The 16,978-nt window shown below is 48.6% G+C and overlaps 1 long non-coding RNA gene across 1 annotated transcript in view; it reads left to right on the top strand.

Annotated features, from left to right (window-relative positions):
• LOC119944807 overlaps positions 1-16,212 on the top strand; it is a 62,991-nt gene extending 46,779 nt beyond the window's left edge. Inside the window, exon 3 of the long non-coding RNA XR_005455960.1 lies at positions 16,112-16,212. This is a non-coding gene — a long non-coding RNA (uncharacterized LOC119944807). The remainder of the gene's footprint in view (positions 1-16,111) is intronic.
• Positions 16,213-16,978: the final 766 nt, after the last annotated feature.

Here is a 16,978-nt window from a genome sequence, read left to right as displayed (position 1 = left end):
GCCGACTTGTACTTCCCAAGCGCTTAGTGCAGTGCTCTGCACACAGTAAGCGCTCAATAAATACGATGAAAGGAATGAGGCCTTCCCAGACTGAGCCCCCCCTTCCTCTCCCCCTCCTCCCCCTCCCCATCCCCCCGCCTTACCTCCTTCCCCTCCCCGCAGCACCTGTATATATGTATAGATGTTTGTATGTATTTATTACTCTATTTATTTATTTATTTTACTTGTACATGTTTATTCTATTTATTTTATTTTGTTAATATGTTTTGTTTTGCTGTCTGTCTCCCCCTTCTAGACCGTGAGCCCACTGTTGGGTAGAGACCGTCGCTATATGTTGCCAACTTGTGCTTCCCAAGCGCTTAGCACAGTGCTCCGCACACAGTAAGCGCTCAATAAATGCGGTTGAATGAATGGAATGAATCACACACTTCACACCCCGAAGAGGAACGGACGATCCTCGGGCAGAGATGGATTTCCCTTCCTCCCTGGGAAACCGCTTGGAAACAGGATGGATGGGAAGTGGTTTAACAGCCGTGTCCGGCTGGCTTCCTTCCAGGCGAGGAGGAGCTGGGGCTCTGGGACCTGACCGCTCCCAGGGAAGCTCAGTGGTTGGCGCCCCCCAGCCCCTTTGGTCCGCCGGGACCGGGGGCCGGGGTGGGCCGGGAGGCCCCGTGGTTGGGGGGAGCCCGCAGTGGCCTCCGGACTCCATCTTCAGTGTGGCTTAGTGGAAAGAGCCCGGGCTCGTGAGTCACTTGTCAGCTGTGTGACTTTGAGCAAGTCACTTCACTTCTCTGTGCCTCAGTTACCTCATCTGTAAAAAGGGGGTAGAAAGGAGGGAAAATTCCTGCATTCATTCATTGTCGTATTTATTGAGTGCTTACTGTGGGCAGAGCACTGTACTAATCAATCAATCAATCAATCGTATTTATTGAGCACTTACTGTGGGCAGAGCACTGTACTAAGCACTTGGGAAGTACAAGTTGGCAACATAGAGAGACGGTCCCTACCCAACAGTGGGCTCACGGTCTAGAAGGGGGAGATAGATAACCAAACAAAACATGTAGACAGGTGTCAGAATGGTCAAAACAAATAGAATTATAGCTATATTCATTCATTCATTCAATCGTATTTATTGAACGCTTATTGTGTGCAGAGCACTGTACTAAGCGCTTGGGAAGTACAAGTCGGCAACATATAGAGATTGTCCCTACTCACCAACAGGCTCACAGTCTAGAAGGGGGAGACAGACAACCAAACGAAACATGTAGACAGGTGTCAGAATTGTCAAAATAAATAGAATTATAGCTATATTCATTCATTCATTCATTCAATCTTATTTATTGAGCGCTTACTGTGGGCAGAGCACTGGACTAAGCGCTTGGGAAGTGCAAGTCGGCAACATAGAGAGACGGTCCCTACCCACCAACAGGCTCACAGTCTAGAAGGGGGAGACAGACAACAAAACAAAACATGTAGACAGGTGTCAGAATGGTCAAAACAAATAGAATTATAGCTATATTCATTCATTCATTCATTCAATCGTATTTATTGAGTGCTTACTGTGGGCAGAGCACTGTACTAAGCGCTTGGGAAGTACAAGTTGGCAACATATAGAGACGGTCCCTACCCAACAGTGGGCTCACAGTCTAGAAGGGGGAGACAGACAACCAAACGAAACATGTAGACAGGTGTCAGAATTGTCAAAACAAATAGAATTATAGCTATATTCATTCATTCCTTCATTCAATCGTATTTATTGAGCGCTTACTGTGTGCAGAGCACTGTACTAAGTGCTTGGGAAGTACAAGTCAGCAACATATAGAGGTGGTCCCTACTCACCAATGGGCTCATAGTCTAGAAGGGGGAGACAGACAACCAAACAAAACATGTAGACAGGTGTCAAAATGGTCAAAACAAATAGAATTATAGCTATATTCATTCATTCAGTCAGTCGGTCGTATTTATTGAGCGCTTACTGTGTGCAGAGCACTGTACTAACCGCTTGGGAAGTACAAGTCGGCAACATATAGAGACGGTCCCTACTCACCAACGGGCTCACAGTCTAGAAGGGGGAGACAGACAACCAAACAAAACATGTAGACAGGTGTCAGAATGGTCAAAACAAATAGAATTATAGCTGTATTCATTCACTCATTCAGTCGTATTTATTGAGCGCTTACTGTGTGCAGAGCACTGTACTAAGCACTTGGGAAGTACAAGTTGGCAACATATAGAGACAGTCCCTACCCAACAATGGGCTCACAGTCTAGAAGGGGGGAGACAGACAACCAAACAAAACATGTAGACAGGTGTCAGAACTGTCAAAACCAATAGAATTATAGCTATACGCACATCATTAATAAAATAAATAGAATAGTAAATATGTACAAGTAAAATAGAGTAATAAATCTGTACAAATATATACAAGTGCCGTGGGGAGGGGAAGGAGGAAGGGCGGGGGGGATGGGGAGCCGGAGAGGAAAAACGGGGCTGAGTGTGGGAAGGCCTCCTGGAGGAGGTGAGCTCTCAGTAGGGTTTTGAAGGGAGGAAGAGAGCTAGCCTGGCGGATGTGCGGAGGGAGGGCATTCCAAGCCAGGGGAAGGACGTGGGCCGGGGGAGAGGGCCTTAATCCAGCCCAGCCCACTCCTTCTCTTCTTCATCCTTCTCTTCCTCCTACTCCTCCATCTCCTGTTCCATGTGAAGTCAGCTTTGGCTGCGGCTCTGGCCGGACTGCTTCCAAAGACATAAAACTGCCATCCCCGTCGCCAGGGCAGTGGGATGTTGGAGGCCAACAGCTCACTCCTCCGCATGGGCTCTGGGGGCCCTGTCCTCCTCTCCCCTCCCCTCCCAGCCCCCCATTCATTCAGTCGTATTTATTGAGCTCTTACTGTGTGTGGAGCACTGTACTAAGCGCTTGTCCTCTCAGCCAACTCACCCCCAATGGTCTTTCCATCCCTTCTCCTTCTGCCCCATCCCCTCCCGCCCCTCACCCTCTCAACACCCCCACCCCGGCACACAGGGTCCCGTCTCCTTTGCTTCTAGGGGAGGGGGTCTCTGGCAGTTTCCTGAGCATGCTTGACCACAAAAGATCCGACTCTCCTCCCTGGCCGCCTGCTCCGGGCTGCTAGCTTCCCTCACATGCCTTACAGTCACGCTTCACAACAGGCCAGAACAATAATAATAATAATAATGGCATTTATTAAGTGCCTACTACGTGCAAAGCACCGTTCTAAGCGCTGGGGAGGTTACAACGTGATCAGGTTGTCCCACATGGGGCTCACAGTCTTCATCCCCATTTTCCAGATGAGGTCACTGAGGCACAGAGAAGTGAAATGACTTGCCCAAAGTCACACAGCTGACAAGTGGCGGAGCCGGGATTTGAACCCATGACCTCTGACTCCAAAGCCCGGGCTCTTTCCACTGAGCCATGCTGCTTCTCAATCAGCACCGACAGTATGTACTGGGCTCCTACTGGGTGTGGAGCATTGTACCAGGGGTTTCCTGGGTACAGAGCACCGTATTGATGATGGTTGGTATTTGTTAAGCGCTCACTGTGTGTTAAGCACTGTTTTAAGCGCTGGGATAGATACAAGCTAATCAGGTTGGGCGCAGTCCCCGTCCCACGTGGGGCTCACAGTCTTCATCCCCATTGTACAGATGAAGGGCCATAGGCCCAGAGAAGTGAAGTGACTTGCCCAAGGTCGCCCAGCGGACAAATGGCAGAGTCAGGATTAGAACCCAGGTCCTTCCAACTCCCAGCCCGGGGATCTACCCTCTTAGGCCATGCTGGGTACTTCCTGGGTACAGGGCACTGTCCTGGGGACTTCTTAGATAATAATAATAATAATAATAATAATGGCATTTCTTAAGTGCTTACTATGTGCAAAGCACTGTTCTAAGCACTGGGAAGGTTACAAGGTGATCAGGTTGTCCCACGGGGGGCTCACGGTCTTAATCCCCATTTTCCAGATGAGGTCACTGAGGCCCAGAGAAGTGAATGACTTGCCCAAAGTCACCCAGCTGACAATTGGCAGAGCTGGGGTTTGAACCCATGATCTCTGACTCCAAAGCCTGTGCTCTTTCCACTGAGCTAGATGCAGCACCTTGTAATAATAATAATGATCTTATAATAACAATAATAATAATGGCATATGTTAAGCGCTTACTATGTGCGAAGCACTGTTCTAAGCGTTGGGGCGGATACAAGGTGATCAGGTTGTCCCACGCGGGGCTCACAGTCTTCATCCCCATTTTACAGTTGAGGTAACTGAGGCCCAGAGAAGTGAAGTGACTTGCCCAAGGTCGCCCAGCGGACAAATGGCAGAGTCAGGATTAGAGCCCAGGTCCTTCCAACTCCCAGGCCGGGGTTTTACCATCTTAGGCCATGCTGGGTACTTCCTGGGTACGGGGCACTGTCCTGGGGGCTTCGTAGATGCAGCACCTTGCAATAATAATAATAATAATAATAATAATAATAATAATAGTAATAATAATATCATTTGTTAAGCACTTATTATGTGCGAAGCACTGTTCTAAGTGCTGGGGTGTGAGACTGTGAGCCCACTGTTGGGTAGGAACCGTCTCTATATGTTGCCAACTTGTACTTCCCAAGCGCTTAGTACAGTACTCTGCACACAGTAAGCGCTCAATAAATATGATTGATTGATTGATTAGGGTGGATACAAGGTGATCAGGTTGTCCCACGCGGGGCTCACAGTCTTCATCCCCATTTTCCAGAGGAGGTAACTGAGGCTCAGAGAAGTGAAGTGACTTGCCCAAGGTCCCGCAGCAGACAAGCGGCGGAGCCGGGATTCGAACCCACGACCTCCGACTCCCAAGCCCGGGCTCTCTCCACTGAGCCATGCTGCTTCTCTACCCTGTCACCTTGGAGGATTTGCCGTCCTGAATGCCAAGGTTAAGAGTGAGAAAATAGATAGAAGTCCCTTCTAGACTGTGAGCCCACTGTTGGGTAGGGACCGTCTCTGTATGTTGCCAACTTGGACTTCCCAAGCGCTTAGTACAGTGCTCTGCACACAGTAAGCGCTCAATAAATACGATTGATTGAGTAGAGCGGAGTGAGAAGGGAGAGATGGCTACGGAAAAAGTAAAATGCAAACTTTGGGGGTGTCGAGGGGGCTGGCTCGAGGGGGAAGAGCGGAGCCTCTGTTCCGGCTGCTCCGGAGAGTCTCACCCACTTCCAGATCCCCTTCTGGATCGCTCATCCCAGTAGACGCTCCCTGTGGGCAGAGGACACGGCTCCGGCTCCGTCATACTTTCCCAAGGGCTTTGTAAATCCCTTTATCGATCCTTTTTTAAAAAAATGCTATTTGTTAAGCGCTTACTATGTACCAAGTCACCGTATTAAGTGCTTGGGTAGATACAGACCAAGTACCAGTCGCTGTACTAAGAACTGGGGTAGATACAGACTAATCAGGTTGGACCGCATGGGGCTCACAGTCTTCATGCCCGTTTTGCAGATGAGTTAACTGAGGTCCATTCATTCATTCAATCGTATTTATTGAGCGCTTACTGTGTGCAGAGCACTGTACTAAGCGCTTGGGAAGTACAAGTTGGCAACATATAGAGACGGTCGCTACCCAACAGTGGGCTCACAGTCTAGAAGGGGGAGACAGAGAACAAAACAGAGAAGTGACTTGCCCAAGGTCATACAGCAGATAAGGCAGCGTGACTCAGTGGAAAGAGCCCGGGCTTTGGAGTCCGAGGTCATGGGTTCAAATCCCGGCTCCGCCAATTGTCAGCTGTGTGACTTTGGGCAAGTCACTTCACTTCTCTGGGCCTCAGTTATCTGTAAAATGGGGATGAAGACCGTGAGCCCCACGTGGGACAACCTGATCACCTTGTATCCCCCCAGTGCTTAGAACAGTGCTTTGCACATAGTAAGCGCTTAACAAATACCATCATCATTATTATTATAAGGGCAGATCTGGGTTTAGAACCCAGGTCCGTCTGGCCCCAGGCCCGTGATTTTTTTCATTAAGCCATGCTGTATTTACTGAACGCTTACCGTGTGCAGAGCACTGTACTGAGTGCTTGGGAGAGTACAATATAACAATAAACAGATATATTCTCTGCCCTCAATGAGCTTACAGTCTAGAGGGGGAGACAGAGATTGATAGAAATAAATAAATGGTGGATATGGATATAAAAGTGGAGTGAGGCTGGGAGCGGGGATGAATGAAGGGGGCAAGTCAGGGTGACGCAGAAGGGCGAAGGGGAGACCTCTGACTGCAGGGAGAATCCCCCTGAAGCATCTCTGGCGGCCTGGTCTCTGGTGGAACAGGCCAGGGACCCCTTCATTCTCTGTCTTCTTCCATCGCCTCTGAGAGGCCACCAAGGACCCTTCGATCTCTTCGTTGGGATCACTGGAAGCCACTGAGAAGCCAACAGTCTCCCTTGACGTCCCGGAATCCCACGCTCAGGAAATAACACTTCCTAGAATGTCGGAGAGTGGGGCAGCCCTAGGCCAGGAAGGGGCAGCGACTTTGTCCCATTGCCACTAGCTTCCCTGGGTGGTTTTAGTGTGTTAAGGACGTTTTGTCTTAGTTTTTTTAAAAAAATGGTATTTATTAAGCGCTTACTATGTGCCAAGCACTGTTCTAAGCGCTGGGGAGGTTACACGGTGATCAGGTTGTCCCACGGGGGGCTCACAGTCTTAATTCATTCATTCATTCGGTCGTATTTATTGAGCGCTTACTGTGTGCAGAGAGCACTGTACTAAGTACAAGTCGGCAACATAATCCCCATTTTACAGATGAGGTAACAGAAGCGAAATGACTTGCCCAAAGTCACACAGCTGACAATTGGCGTAGCCGGGATTTGAACCCATGACCTCTGACTCCCAAGCCCGGGCTCTTTCCACTGAGCCACGCTGCTTCTCAGTTGGCTTCTTCTCAATTGGCTGTAAGACCAAATTAGAACCATCTTCTGAGCCTAGGTTATTCATCCAATTTCCTGTTTACTATCTTTCCTGCAATTTCCACTTTTAAAAAAACACAGCATCAGGGATTCCTCCTTGAAGTCCCCCCTGGGAAAGCTGGGAAGGTTCTGGGTCAGAACCTTGGGGATTTTCCAGGGAAATGGATTTTGTAAATCCTGGCTGCCCCTCCAAGCCCTGAGCTGACTTTCAAGGGGGCCCGTAGCTAGGGGAAAAGCAGGCCTCCATTGGACCCAGAGCAAAAGGGGGATGATGGCCTTTCACCAGGGCGGGCAGTGTTGCCTAGTGGAAAGAGCCCGGGGCAAGGAGGAGGGGGACCCCGGCTTCCAGTCTCAGCTCGGCCCCTGCCCTGCTGTGTGACCACGGACAAGTCGCCGCACCTCTCTGGGCCTCTGATACCTCTTCTTGAAAAGGAAGACAAGATCTCTTCTCTCCTTTCTTCTTAGTCTGTGAGCCCCACGTGGGATAGGGATTGTGTTCAATCTGCTTGTCTTGCACTTACCCCAGTGCATAGCGCAGTGCTTTGGCCCCAAGCAAGTGCTTCAGAAACACCAGAATAATTCTAAATTATTATAGTTACTATCCTTTCGGAGTGTCATAGGTCTTCCCATTAGAGATGTGCTGTGGCCATGGGGCAAGAGAACTCTGTTAGCGACTGCCTTCACAGGCACAGAGCAAATGGTTTCTGTTGAGACTCTTTCTTTTTCTTTTTTTCTTTTCTTTCTTTCTTTCTTTCTTTCTTTCTTTCTTTCTTTCTTTCTTTCTTTCCTTTTTCTTTCTTTCTTTCTTTCTTTCTTTTTCTTTCTTCCTTTCTCTCTTTCTCTCTCTCTTTCTCTCTTTCTCTCTCTCTTTCTCTCTTTCTTTCTTTCTTTCTTTCTCTCTTTCTTTCTTTCTTTCTTTCTTTCTTTCTTTCTTTCTTTCTTTCTTTCTTTCTTCCTTCCTTCCTTCCTTCCTTTCTCTCTCTTTCTCTTTCTTTTTCTATTTCCTTCCTTCTTTCCTTCCTTCTTTCCTCCCTTCTTTCCTCCCTCCCTCCCTCCCTCCCTTCCTCCCTTCCTTCCTTCCTTCCTTCCTTCCTTCCTTCCTTCCTTCCTTCCTTCCTTCCTTCCTTCCTTCCTTCCTTTCTCTCTCTTTCTCTCTCTCTCTCTCTCTCTCTATTTCTTTCCTTCCTTCCTTCCTTCCTTCCTTCCTTCCTTTCTCTCTCTTTCTCTTTCTTTCTCTCTCTCTCTCTTTCCCTCTATTTCTTTCTTTCCTTCTTTCCTCCCTTCTTTCCTCCCTCCCTCCCTCCCTTCCTCCTTCCTTCCTTCCTTCCTTCCTTCCTTCCTTCCTTTCTTCCTTTCTCTCTCTTTTTCTTTCTTTCTCTCTCTTTCTCTTTCTCTTTATTTCTTTCTTTCCTTCTTTCCTCCCTTCTTTCCTCCCTCCCTCCCTCCTTCCTTCCTTCCTTCCTTCCTTCCTTCCTTCCTTCCTTCCTTCCTTCCTTCCTTCCTTCCTTCCTTCCTTCCTTCCTTCCTCTCTCTCTCTCTCTCTTTCCTTCTTTCTTCCCTTCTTTCCTCCCTCCCTCCCTCCCTCGCTCCCTCCTTCCTTCCTTCTTTCCTTCCTTCCTCTCTCTCTCTCTCTCTCTCTCTCTCTCTCTCTCTCTTTCCTTCCTTCTTTCTTCCCTTCTTTCCTCCCTCCCTCGCTCCTTCCTTCCTTCCTTCCTTCCTTCCTTCCTTCTCTCCTCCCACCCTTTCCCTCTCACCCCCCACCATCCCTCCTGGCTCCTGAGCATGGGTTGGAATCTGTGGTGATGCTTCCTAGTGGCAGAGAACATTTTGTCTTCATCCTCTAAGGGGAAAGACTTTGAAAAGTGAAACGTTAACGACTACATCAAGAAAAGTATTAAACGTGGAGTGGCGGGATGGTCTTATCTGATATGAGGCACGGCAGACATCTGTTTACAAGGGGTTGGTCGGGGGGTGTCCCCATCTATCTTAGGAGAGTTTGGACACCCCTCCCCATCCCCAAACTGGAATTCAATTAAGAGCAAACCTTCAGAAGTCTGATTTGGAGAATCTGCAGTTCTTTTATGTGCCCCCTCCCTCCCACCTTGCCCTGAAAAGGGAAATGGTGTTTTCCTCATGGTCACAATTTTCGTTCACCGCCCGATTTACTCAATACCCAGTTTAGGTTAGAGCTTCTTGGTTCTGAAAAAGAGAAATACAAAAATCAAAAGCAGATTCCATACAGTTGTTTGCCTCGTGGACTGGGCATATTGGCGTATCTAATGGCAAGGGCCACAATTAATAATAGTAGCGCTTTCCCCCTGCCATCCTCTGAAACACTGCTGCTGCCAGCTGTGTGACCTTGGGCAAGTCACTTAACTTCTCTGGGCTAGGTGCTTGTGAAGCATCATAGCCTAGTGACAAGAGCGTGGGCCTGGAAGCCTTCTGACCTGGGTTCTAATCCTAACTGTCACTTGTCTGTTGTGTACCTTGGGCAATTCACTGGCCTAGTGGATAGAGCATGATCCAGGGAATCAGAAGGACCTGGGTTCTAATCCCACTCCACCACTTGAATGCTGTGTGACCTTGGGCAAGTCACTTCACTTCTCTGGGCCTCAGTGACCTCATCTGTACAAAATGGGAATTAAGATTTTGTCCCATGTGGGACAGGGATTGTGTCCAGTGCGATTTGGCCCTATCCGCCCCAGCACTTAGTACAGTGCCTGGCACATAATAAGCGCTTAACAAATACCATGACTATTAATTATTATTATTCTCCACATCCCGGTTCCCTCACCTGCAAAATGGGGATTTGATACCTGTTCTCCCTCCTACTTAGACTATGAGCTTCATATGGGTCCTGGTGATCTTGTATCTATCCCAGTGCTTAGTACAGTGATTGACACCTAGTAAGCACTTAATAAATACCACAATTTTATTAATATTAAGTACCATAATTATAGTAAAAAAAGAGCTGAGACTGGGTGTCCTGTATCATGCAGACCTTCTCAAGGAGTACTGATCCGCCTTAGAAAACACCCTTCTCAGTTCCACAAACACAACACCTTTCTCTTTCTAAGCCCTCCTAAAATGCCACCTCCTCCCGTTGGCCTTCCCTGATTACCCCCTCCTCCACCTTTCCGGTCATACCATCCCATTAGCCACCATAGTTCTCGAGAATTTACCTGTTCGTTCATCACCAGTGTCTTATTCCTGCCTGTTCTCTGACTTAATCACAGTGTGTTTATCAATTTATGTCCACTGCTTCCCCCATGAAGTCGTAAGATCTTTGGGAGCGGAGATCACCTCGTTTTTCTTCTTTTTTAGTGATTATAATAATAAGAATGATAATAATGGTACTTGTTAAGGGCTGAATATGTGCCAAGCACTAGGGAGAGATCCAACACATGCGGATTGGACACAGCCTCCATCCCACATGGGACTCACGCTCCAAAGAAGAGGGAGAACAGGATTTTAAACTGAGGGCTATAGAAGTGAAGCTCCTTGCCAAAGTTCACGCAAGAGGTAAGTGGCAGAGCCGGGATTAGAGCCCTGGTTCCTTGACTTCCAGTCTCATGCTCTACCCACTAGGAAAAACTGCTTCCCTTGTGCGTCCCCCCCAAGCCCCTTCCCTGCGGGCCAGGCAGACAGTGAGCTTTCAACACATGCCCTGGATACTGACCCCGACGCCAGACAACCAGTCGACATCGCCTGCCATCTCAGAACCAGGAGGCCACGAGGTTTAGCTAACGACGAGCCAATTCAGCTATTCTTTTCTCTTTCTATGTTTAGCCATAAACGGTGCAGTTACCCATAGAACTTAGTTAAATGGCTGCTGCCTTTAAGAATCAGGGAAACGGTGTGGCCTAGTGGGCCTGGGAGTTGGAAGGACCTGGGTTCTAATCCAGCTCTGCCACTTGTCTGCTGTGTAACCTTGAGCAACTCACTTCACTTACAGTGCTTAGAACAGTGCTTTGTACATAGTAAGCGCTTAATCAATCAATCAATCAATCAATCAATCATATTTATTGAGCACTTACTGTGTGCAGAGCACTGTACTAAGCGCTTGGGAAGTACAAGTTGGCAACATCTAGAGATGGTCCCTACCCAACAGCGGGCTCACAGTCTAGAAGGGGGAGACAGAGAACAAAACCAAACATATTAACAAAATAAAATAAATAGAATAGATATATACAAGTAAAATAAATAAATCAATAGAGTAATAAATATGCACAAACATTTATACATATATACAGGTGCTGTGGGGAAGGGAAGGAGGTAAGGCGGGGGGGGTGGGGGGGAGAGGAAGGAGGGGACTCAGTCTGGGAAGGCCTCCTGGAGGAGATGAGCTCTCAGTAGGGCCTTGAAGGGAGGAAGAGACCTAGCCATTATTATTATTATTATTATTATTATTATTATTATTATTATTATTATTATTATTATTCTCTATGCTTCGGTTACCTCATCTGTAAAATGGGGATTACGACTGTGAGCCCTCTGTGGGACAGGGACTGTTCCAACCCGATTATCTTTTATCTACCCCAGCGATTGGCACATAGTAAGCACTTAGCAAATGCCACAGTTATTATTATTATTATTACCAAACCAAATGCACGAGGACACTAGTCATAGCCAGGAAAATCCAATTTCCTCCAAGATTAAAGGCAGCCAGTGCCCCCTCAGAGGATGCATTCCAACTCGTCGCGTCCAGACCCCAGGCCCTGGGACGTTGTGTAGGGTGGGCTGGCGAGGTCCTCCAGAGAGGCAGACGGGGGGCAGAGCCAGGCCGGGGGCAGGTGAGGGCAGCCGGGGAGAGCATGGAGGAGACGGGCTGTGCCTTAAAGCCCGTCTGTTCAGTGTTTCTTGCAAGCCGAGGCTTGGGGCCCGGGGCTGTTGGTGCCAAAGATGACCAGGAAGAACTGCCCGTTCGCCAACCCCCCAAACGGTAAAGGTCAGCCGGGGCTTGGGCCCGGGGCCTCAGATTCCCCTCAGGAGGGTCTCTCGGGCCCCCCGCCCTGCTGGGAGCGGGAACCAGTTGGAAGGCAGGCCCGCCCTGGCCAGCTGGGTACTTGACAGACATCTGGTGGAGATCACAAACCTCCGCGCCACTCCACCAGTCCAGCTCGCATCTGGATTCCTTCTCAGAAAAACAACCTTCTTCCATGACCCCCGTCTGTCTGTCCCGTCCGTGGAACGCGGGTTCCGGCTTGTTGGGCTCCCCAGGGGGCTGAGGGGGCGGGCAGAGGTGGGGCCGGGATGCTTCGCCCCCACAAAGAGAGGGGCCACAGGGACCCCGACTTCCCTGTGGGAAGTCCCTCCTCCCCATCCCGGCCAAGGATCTTGAGCCCCCAGTGATCCCTTCTTTCTTCCCCTCTCCCAGCCCCACAGCACTTATGTCCATATCTGTCATTGATTTATTTATAGTAACATCTGTCTCCCCATATCTAATAATATTAATAATAATAATAATGGTACTTCTTAAGCGCTTACTACGTGCCAGCACTGTACTAAGCACTGGGGTGGATACAAGCAAGTCGGGTTGGACACAGTCCCTGTCCCATGTGGGGCTCACAGTCTCAATCCCCATTTCCCAGATGAGGTAACTGAGGCGCAGAGAAGTGAGGTGACTTGCCTAAGGTCACACAGCAGAATGATGTGTATAGATCTATAATTCTATTTATTTATATTGATGCTATTGATGCCTGTCTGTTTTGTTTCTTTAGCTGTCCGTCTCCCCACTTCTAGACTGTGAGCCCATTGTTGGGTAGGGATTATCTCTATTTGTTACCGAATTGGACTTTCCAAGCGCCTAGTCCAGTGCTTTGCACACAGTAAGCGCTCATAAATATGATCGTTTGAATGAATGACAAGCAGTAGTCATTCCTTCATTTTCATTCAATCGTATTTATTGAGCGTTTACTGTGTGCAGAGCCCTTGGGAAGTACAGGTTGGCAACATATAGAGACGGTCCCTACCCAACAGCGGGCTCACAGTCTAGAAGGGGGAAATCCTGGGCCTCGTTGGATAACCCAAAATTAGGAATCTGAAAAGAGCGGCAGATTTAAAAGCATTTGTTTCATACGTATTGGTTCCTCTGAAAGTGGGGCTGCAGTTTATTTCGGAACATTTCCTTCCAGGACCAAGCTTGCTCGTTTGTGCTGTGATTCCGGGGCTTTCAGCGTACTGGAGAGTTTCAGGGTCACGAAGGGAGGTCGCTAATCATGTTCCGTTTCCAAAAGCAAACTAATCAGATTGGGCATAGTCCGTGACCCACCTAGGGCTCACAGTCTTAATCCCCATTTTACAGATGAGGCCCAGAGAAGTGAAGTGATGTGCCCAAGCAGGCAAGTGGCGGAGCCGGGATGAGCCCCCAAGTCCTTCTTACTCCCGGGCCCGGGCTCTAACCACTAGACCATGCTGCTTCTCAATTGTAGTCTTGACACCGGCCCAGTTGAGGGGCAGGGAAGGTCATGCTGTTGTATCCGCTTCCCGTCCCTTCGGAGAGACTCCTCGGCCGCGCTCGGGAAAGGGAAATGTAAGGAGGATGAGGGCCTTTTGTTACGGCTGATTGTCTCCTCTCTGATGGAGTGGTCCCTCGTCCATCTCCAGTAGTCAATGGGGCGGTTGGGCGTGTTGTCCTTCTCTCCCCGGCCACCCCACACCCTGTGAGCGGCTGGGAGAAACCGGAGCGAGAACATGGAGCGAGGATGTGGAGCAGGATTCCCAGACATGAGGAGGGGAGGGGTTCAGCTCTGGCCATCAAAGCAGGGTGGGGAACCTTCAAATCACCAGCCCCGAGACTGGGAGATCCTTCCTTTCTGCGGCCCGGTGCTCCGGGGACAGACAGCTGAACAAAGAGAGCGGAGGGCCGGGAAAAGGGGAACGGGAGAGCGGGAGAAGGAGGAAGACAAGATGGGGAGACACAGGTGGGAGAGGGGGAGAGGAAAGAGGGAGAGAACCCCCACCCATTAAGCCCCCAGCAGGCAGCGGTGTGACACCAACAAGGGAAAACATCACACCAGTTACCTCGGAGACACTCCTGGTGTTTGTAAATATTGAAAAATCAGCAGAAGCTGTAAAGATAGCGACTCTCGGAGATGGTGACTTGTCGCAAAGCTTCTGCTTAGGTGAAAATCACCGTGTCTTTCTCCTGGCTCCCTCCTACCGAAAAAGGACGAGTTACCCCAAAATAAATCTCTTTCTGAACATCTGTCTCTTCTGAGTCTTGCACAGCTGGGCGTGTGTGTGTTGTGTGTTTGTGTGTGTGTGCTGTGTGTTTGTCAGGGAAGAGTGCCTGGGCTTGTGCTTCCCTTCTTTCTCTGCTTTCCCTGTTTATCTTTCTCTCTTCTTTTTTGACCTTTTTTTTATCTCTGAGCCTATCTCTGACTCTGTCTTTCTATCTCTGTCTCAAACTCTTTCTGCCTTTGTCTCTGCCTTTTCATCTTTTTTTTAAAAAAAAACCCACGATATTTGTTAAGTGCCAGGCATTGTATTCAGCCCTGGGGTAGATACAAGTTATCTCTGACTCTGTCTTTCTATCTCTGTCTCAGACTCTTTCTGCCTGTCTTTGTCTCTGCCTTTTCATCTTTTTATTTAAAAAAAACAACGATATTTGTTCAGTGCCAGGCACTGTACTCGGCACTGGGGTAGATATAAGTTAATCAGGTTGGACACAGTCCTTGTCACACATCGAGGCACAGTGAAGTGACTTGTCCAAGGCCACACAACAGACAAGTGGCATTAGAACCCAGGCCCATGTTCTAACCATTAGGGAAAGCTGCTCATCTCTCTCTACCTCATTCTGTCTCTCTCTGCCTCTGTCTTTCTCTTTTTCTTGCCTCTTCCTTCCCAGCTAGTTTAGATCTTTAGCCCAGCCTCCTCACAGCCCAACCTGAACCACACTTCGAGGGCCAAAAAATAAAAATATGGTTGTCCCCCCACCACCGACCCTTCACACCCAGGAGCCCTGCTACTTCTCTGTCTCCAGTATTTAGCCTCTTTGATGACATATCACTTCTTTTAGACTGTGAGCCCACTGTCTTCTAGACTGTGAGCCCCCTGTTGGGTAGGGACTGTCTCTATATGTTGCCAACTTGTCCTTCCCAAGCGCTTAGTACAGTGCTCTGCACACAGCAAGCGCTTAATAAATACGATTGATTGATTGACTGATTCTTAAATTGTTCCTCCCCCAGTAGTGCGATCCACTTGATCCACCAGCATGGCCTAGAGGAAAGAGCCCAGGCTTGGGAGTGAGGGGACCTGGGTTCTAGTCCCGCCCCATCCCTGCTGTGTGACCTTGGGCAAGTCACTTCACTTCTCTGGGCCTCAGTTACCTCATCTGTAAAAGGGGGAGTCAATGCCTGTTCATCTTCCTACTTAGACTGTGAGCCCCATGTGGGACAGGGACTGTGTCTGACCTGATCATCCTGTATCTTACCTGGTGCTTAGAACAGTGTTTGAGGTATAGTAAATGTTTAACAAACATTATTATTATTATTATTATTATTATTATTATTATTATTATTATTATTGTTATTATTATTACCCGAACCCACAGGGGAAATAGTCTAAGAAAACTTATCGGGCTTCAAAAACCCAGATTCGTCTACTCACCTGCCCTCCCCTGTACCTTTCTTGGGGCCAAAGCGCCTCAGGTATGAAGTTTGACATCCCGCCATGCTATTTGAGCCGGGTATCACTTTCTGATGTGGCCAACACAAGCTTGTTATCAATCACTCAATCAATCAATCGTATTTATTGAGCGCTTACTGTGTGCAGAGCACTGTACTAAGCGCTTGGGAAGTACAAGTTGGCAACATGTAGAGACAGTCCCTACCCAACAGTGGGCTCACAGTCTAGAAGGGGGAGACAGAGAACAAAACAAAACATATTAACAAAATAAAATAAATAGAATAGATATGTACAAGTAAAGTAAATAAATAGAGGAATAAATATGTACAAACATATATACATATATACAGGTGCTGTGGGGAAGGGAAGGAGGTAAGACGGGGGGGATGGAGAGGGGGACGAGGCCAGACACACCTTAGAAAGACATCTTAAAAGTCGTGCTGAGTGAAAATAGTTACGAAAAACTCATTCCTGAGAAAAGATTTCTCTTAGAGGGAAAAAAATGAACCCAAGAGACCTGACAGCCCGGGTTGTGTTTTCCCAACAGCTCATCGGCAAACTTTGGGAATTCCCACGACCCGAGGACAGCATTCCAAGACCCGTCCAGAGCTACCTCCAGTGTGGCCTGGTCCCTGGATCTGACCAAGGTCCAAGAACGAAGCGAGATTGGAGCCGCAAGTAGGAGCCAAGGTATGTAGTGAGCGCCGTCGGAGAGCCGAGTACTATACTAAGCGCTTGGAAGAATGAATACACCACCAGCAAAACACCCATTCCCAGCCCACGAGGAGCTTAATTTTCTAATGAGAAGCACCGTGGCCTAGTGGAAAGAACACGGGCCTGAGACTCAGACCTGGGTTCTAATCCTGCCTCTGCCACTTATCCGCTGGGTGACCTTGGGCAAGTCACTTCCGTGGGCCTCAGTTAGCTCATCTGTAAAATGGGGATTAAGACTGTGAGCCCTGTGTGGGTCACGGACTGTGTCCGATCTGATTCGTTTGTACTTGCCCCAGCGCTTAGTACAGTGCCTAGCATATAGTAAGTGCTTAAAAAATACCATAAAAAAATGGTGGAGTTGGAACTGGACCCCAGCTTGATGTTCCCCCAAGGTTAAGTCTCATTGCAGCCATTTTCTCCGGCAATCAGTCAATCAAAGGTCTTTTATTCTGTGTTTCCCAGGTACATAGTACAGTGCACTAAGTGGATGCTTGTCATATGCAGTGTGGCCTAGTGGAAAGAGCATGGCCTTGGGAGTCAGAGGGTGTGGGTTCTAATCCTGGCTCCGCCACATGCCTGCTGTGTGACCTTGGGCAAGGGACTTCTCTGTGCCTCAGTCACCTCACCTGTAAAACGAGGATGAAGACCGAGAGCCCCGTGTGCGTCAGGGACCGTGTCCGACCTGATTACCTTTAACCTA

Source organism: Tachyglossus aculeatus, chromosome 23, assembly GCF_015852505.1.
Source record: "Tachyglossus aculeatus isolate mTacAcu1 chromosome 23, mTacAcu1.pri, whole genome shotgun sequence".
NCBI classification, from domain to species: Eukaryota; Metazoa; Chordata; class Mammalia; order Monotremata; family Tachyglossidae; genus Tachyglossus; species Tachyglossus aculeatus.
The sequence above is the reverse complement of the archived record's forward strand: the minus strand, read 5'-3'. Positions and strand labels throughout refer to the sequence as shown.